Raw genomic sequence first — 6,004 nt, 5'->3', positions numbered from 1 at the left:
GGCGGTTTTCCACACAGCTGAAGTGCTGGAGAACTTCAAGCCTGGCACCCAAACAATTACAGGCTGTGAAAGGAAACAGAAAGTGAAGCACAGTGTCAGCCCACTTCTGAGTACCCACATCCTGGGGAAGGAGAAGATTGCCAACACGATGCCCTTGAGCAGCTCTAGTTCCTGCAGAGTCAGGGATGGGGGGAGGAAGAGGCCGAATACCGCCCCATGCTGCAGCCCAGAATCATTTGCTGCTTCTTATAGAGAACTGTGCAATGACGAGAAAGAGTTCCTTGCTTCCCAGTATGTGAGGGGACTGCTCCACCTGTTATTCAGCTGTCAGAATAACTTCCAATAAAAACTACAGGAGCAAAATTTCCCAGAAAGGTGCCTTTAAAAAGATGCGTGAGGAAGAACCCCATCAACCAATTTCCATCTTACAACTGATACAAATGAATGAGGTGCAGGTGGCCAAAATACAGCAGGTAGAGCCAGAGTGTGAGATGGCAGAGGAGGCACACAGGATAAAAAATAGAAGTTCTCAATAAAAAGATGCATTGGGAAAGGAAACGATGAACTTTTACAGGGGAATGATAGCCTGTTTCCTCATTTAACCAGCCCTTTCCCAATTCACTCTAAGACTTTGGAGGTGCCTCTTTTCTAAGTAACCTGTTGGCAAAGAAACTCTGGAACATGAACTAGCAGTCAGTAACCTGGAACAGAGCTACAGCTAGGCAAATTAGAGTGGTGTAGTCTCTTATTTAAGAATACATTCACGGAAACACCTGCACCCTATGTACCCCTTAAATGGTAAAGAAGCTCTTAGTCTTCTGAAAACTATCACCGAGCATTATTATTCTGAAAGTAATGTTTCTTAATTAGAATTCATACAGGAACCACGGGCATTTTTGTATTTTTTAAATCAAATGCAAATGTGACTATAAAAAAAATCAACTGACAATAATTATATGGGTTTATTTTTGGACTCTCAGTTGTATTCCATATATTTACTTTTCTACCCATTTGCCATTACCACAGTTTTGATTCTGCAGTTTTGTAATATATTTTAAAACTGGAAAGTGTGAGCTCTCATACATTTTTCTATTTTTCGTGGTTTTTTTTTTTTTGGCTATTAGGTGGACAATTCCATATGTATTTGAGAATATACTTTCCCACTTGTGAAAAGACAGGCACTTTTTAAAATAGGGAATACATTGACTATATAGATCACTTTGTGGAGTATTGCCATCTTAACAATATGAATTTTTTAATCCATGAACACTGGGTGCAATTTCATTTATTAGGCTATTCTTTAAGTTTTAGAAATATTTGTAATTTTCAGCATTCAATTATTTCACCTCCTTGATTAAAATTATTCCATAGTTAAAGAGTATTTTCTATTCTGTGGAATTGTTTTCTTAATTTTTGCCATCTGGTACTGTTTTTCTTTGTTGGGAGTTGCTTTAATATATTTGATTGATTTCTTTTTCTGATTCAGCCTCTTTATATTTTATAGGTTTGTTCCTATTTTCTGTTTCATTATCAGTCACTTTCAGTAATGTATGTGTTTATAGAAGTTTGTTCATTTCATTCAGGTTATCTCTTTGTGCAATGGCTGATATCATTCTTCTATAATCCATTTGATTTCTGTAAGGTATTTATTAGTGTCTCCACTTTCATTTATAATTGTAAATATTCATATCCTCTCATATATTCTTGGTCAGTGTACCTACATATTTATCAATTTTCTTAATCCTATGGGAGAACTAACTTTTAGTTTTGTTCATTTTCTCTAATGTTTTTCTCCTCTCAATTTTATTTGTCTTCACTGTAATATTTATTAGTCCTTTGTTCTATTAGGCTTGGGTTTCATTTGACTTTATTTTTCTAAGTCCTTCTATTGTAATATAGGTTTATTTAAGACATTTGTTCTTGTTTCATATAGGCATTCACTGCTTTAACCATCCCTCTAAGCACTGCATTCACTGAATCTATGTTCTGTTATATTGTGTTTTCATTTTTATGTCCCTCTCAGTATTTTCCAATTTCTTTTGTATTATCTTCTTTGTTTCATTGATTGCTTATGACTGTGCTGTTTAATTTCCTATTTACGAAGTTTGCATTTTTCCTTTTGTTTTTGATGACTGGCTTCATTCTATTGTGATCAGAGAAGATACTTGTTATAACTTCCATCTTTTTACATTTCTTATCACTTACTTTCTGCTTAATATGTGGTCTAACCTGGAGAATTTTCCATCTGGGCTTGATAGAAATGTGCATTATGCTCTGTGGAGGAATTTCTTTATGTCTGCTCTATTTGGCTGGTTTATAGCACTTTTCAAATCTTCCTTTCCTTACCGATCTTCTGTCCAGATCATCTATCCATTAAAGAAAATGGGGTATTAAAGTTTCCAACCTGTATTGTAGAATGATTTCTCCTCTCCATTTTGTCAATACTTGTCTCATAGATTTTGGCGTTCTGTTGCCTGGTGCATAAATGTTTGTAATTGTATCTTTTTGATGAATCAATTGTTTTTTCAATAAATAATGGCCTGTATCTTTTATAAAAGGTTTTGGGTTAGAGTTTATTTTGTCTGATTATAACATAGACACCTAATGTTGCATGGAATATGTTTTTCTATCCTTTCACTTTCAACATATATACATATATATATCTTTGAATATAAAATATAGCTTTTGTAGATAACACATACTTGGATCATTTTGTTGCTTGTTGTTTAAAATGTATTCCTCCAGTTTCTTCCTTTCATTGTAGACTTTCATACGTTTACACTTAATTAATTACTGATAAGGGGGAACTTATCTATGCTATTTTACTATTTGTTTCCTGTGTACCTCTTACCTTTTTTTTCTTTATTCCCTCCATCAATTCCTTCTTTGCATTCAATAAAGTTTTGTAGGGTACTATTTTGATTTCCTTCTCATTGGCTTTTATTTGTATTCTGTTGAAATTTCTTAGTGGTTTATATGTGCTTGAATTTAACATTATCAATTTATTAAATCAAGTTTGAGGCCACTAGCCGTTGCTAATTGGCTGGCTCCCTGGCAAACGGGAGGCCTCTGCTCTGGCTCGTAGCTCCCAGTGAGTGGCGGTGGACTCCTACTCAGGCCGATGGCAGTGGCTTCAGCAGCGCCCCCTCATGGGCGGCGGGGCCAGGGGTGGTGGTCCTGGCCAGGCTGCGGGGAAGTGGCACAGCTGGAGGGCTGCCAATTCGAGTACCTAATTACCAAGCACTCGGCGACCATCAAGTGCATCTCGTCGCAGGGCTCAGTGGATGTGAGCATGGGCCACTCGAGCTTCATCTCCCAGTGCCACCTCGAGATCTTGATGACCCCGAGCGGCAGCGCTGGCCATGACTGGACAGCCCTGGACCCACCACCTGCACAGCCCAGGTGTAAAGTGGCGATTTCCAGTTGCATTGCCTTGGCCAGAGCAGTGTGTTTGTGGACAGGTGTTCCAGAGGCACCGGGTGCCGCTGCTGCAGCTACCAAGCTTCATGCACCAGGTTTTCAAGCACAGACTTCAAACCAACTTTCCCTTCCCTATCCAGCCAGAAGAGGAAGAAGCAAGAAGCGCCTGAGTCCCCAGCGAAGGCTGTGCAGCCGCACCTCTCGCCTCTGACCGTCAACATTCCAAACACCATGGCCCACTTCATCATCTCCCTTCCCTCCCCAGCAGGAACTATCAGTGCTGCCAACTCCTGCCCATCCAGCCCCCAGGAAGTGGAGTCTTCAGGTTTCAAAATGGGGCCACTGATGCCATCCGACCTCAATTTAGTGGCTGAAAACTTGCACCCAGAAAATGAAAAGGAAGTTTCTGGTGGAGGAAGCCCAAAGGATGATTCAAAGCCACCTTATTCCTATGCACAATAGTATAAGCAATTACAATGGCTCCTGGTAAACAATTCATCCTAAATGGAATTTATATGGACATCATTAAAAATTATCCATACTACAAGACTGACAAGGAGTGGCAGAATTGAGTTCCCGACAATCTCTGTCTGAATTGTTATTTCATCCAAGTACCACATTCCCAGGAAGAACCAGGCAAAGGCTCATTCTGGAAGGTAGAGATCCTGCCTCTGAAAGCAAATTAACAGAGTAGGCTTTTAGCCTAGGAGTGTACCTTGCTTTAGAACCTCTCTGTGACCACTCTCTTCTAGGAGCCTCTCCCAGTCTCGCTGGAGTAGTGTCTGCTCACTGCAGTGGCCCCAGAGCCCTGAGAGCCTGTGGAGGGAAGCCTTGCCGGCCCATTGGGAGCCTGAGCCTGGCAACTCACACCCCAGACTTGCCATCATGCAAGAAGCCTGGGTTGCCCAAAGCTCACCAGAGTCACCTCTGTCCAGCCAGCTGGTCTTAATCACCATTCAGTGGCAGCTACTACAGGTGGCTAAGCCTGCTGCCTACACTGCTGCCACCCTAGTGACCACTGCAAGGTGGTGACCTAGTGACCTTCCAGCCACCCTTCCTGCAGACAGTTCACGTCTTCCACTAGATACCAGCAGTGTCAGTCACCAGCGTGGCTGGACTGGCCCCAGCAAACACCTACACTGTCTCAGGACAAGCCATAGTCACTCAGGCAGCTGTGTTGGCCTCTGCTAGGGCCCAGCTGCAAGAGAATAGAAATCACAGGGAAGTAAAAGTAGAACCTGTTGCTGCAATTAGCCATGGCACATTAGGTGCTGCCAGCCAGATCCTTCAGATGTCACAGACCACCTCTGTCCAGATGGTCACTGTAGGAGTGTTATAGCAAGTGTTACAGTGTGTGGTTCCAAGGACAAACCAAGCTGCACACAGAGAATGAAGGTTTATTTAATGGCGGGCTCAGAGGGGAGTTATCACCAAGTTCTGAATCTGTATACTGGGTGTTTTCCACTTTTATTAGGTTGGGGTGCTCCAAGGGGTGGGGTCTCAGGAGGCCAATGCAACAGGTGAGCATGATTACAGAAGCCAGGTAATAGGTTAGTGTTAGATTGATGAGGATCTTCATTATCAGTACAACAGACACCTCTAGGTCAACACCAGCTACCAGTAAAAACTGTAACGCAAAACGGGACTCTTGTGGTACCAATCCCCACTGCGGTCCACTGCCAGGTGAACAATGCCACGAGGAGTCCTTTACACGTGTTGGAGACCCCCGCATCAGCATCTGCCAGGACAGCCATCAGCCTTGGCAGCCAGGGCTGAAGCGAATCAAAACAGAAGATGGCCAGAGCGTCGTCATCACCCTGAGTGTGGACACGTCATGGGCAGCTGTGAGGAAAAGGGTGTCTAAAACTAGCGACTGGGAAAGTTTTTCTTACTTTAAAATATCAATGTTGTGGTGCCAAAAGGGGACCTTGCCTCTCACCAATACTAGGAGTGCGCTCTCTCTCAGTGGGTAAAGGCCCTGCGTTTGGACTTCACCTCTCAGTACTGAAAATACAAAACCCAGGTGGCCTGAAAACTCCTTAATTTACAGACAGAAGTCACACTTGAACAAAAACCACACACAACAAAACCTGGTACTTGAGACAGTGTCTCTCCTGCTGAGCGCTCCCTGGGCTGCTGCCTTTGAGCGAAGGTTTTAACTACCAGTGAAAAACCACGGCCCTTCCTGGAGGACCAGGCATCTCCGTGTGAAGAGGGTGCAGCGTGGTCAGCGGTCAGGGGCAGGTGCCAGCGGACCTCCAGGGACTCGGCCGCCTGCAGAGACCAGGCAGGACCACCCTCCCATCCGCCCCTCATAATGGTCCTCACAGTACTCACCGCTGGTACTGGAAGGCAAGATGGTATTTTGTTGTTCACATGTGTAATTATATTCCGAAGTGCACTTTCTTTACACAATAATGAGGTTTGTGACATTTCATATCACTGCATTTCTACTCTGGAAATTTTGTAAATCATACAGGACCTTCATGTGGATTTCATTTGGGGAAAAGAAACAAAGTAGTTTTGTGTTTTTGTTGTTTTCAGCCTTTGGAATTATTTATTTACCTTGTTCAGGTGGAGCTAG

The 6,004-nt window shown here is 42.8% G+C and overlaps 1 pseudogene; it reads left to right on the top strand.

The window, feature by feature from the left end:
- The first annotated feature begins 3,121 nt into the window (after positions 1-3,121).
- LOC138378754 (forkhead box protein K2 pseudogene) lies at positions 3,122-5,393 on the top strand (annotated as a pseudogene).
- The last annotated feature ends 611 nt before the right edge of the window (positions 5,394-6,004 follow it).

This window comes from Eulemur rufifrons, chromosome 30 (assembly GCF_041146395.1).
Source record: "Eulemur rufifrons isolate Redbay chromosome 30, OSU_ERuf_1, whole genome shotgun sequence".
In the NCBI taxonomy this organism is placed as follows: domain Eukaryota; kingdom Metazoa; phylum Chordata; class Mammalia; order Primates; family Lemuridae; genus Eulemur; species Eulemur rufifrons.
This window is presented reverse-complemented; position numbering and strand designations above follow the sequence as displayed.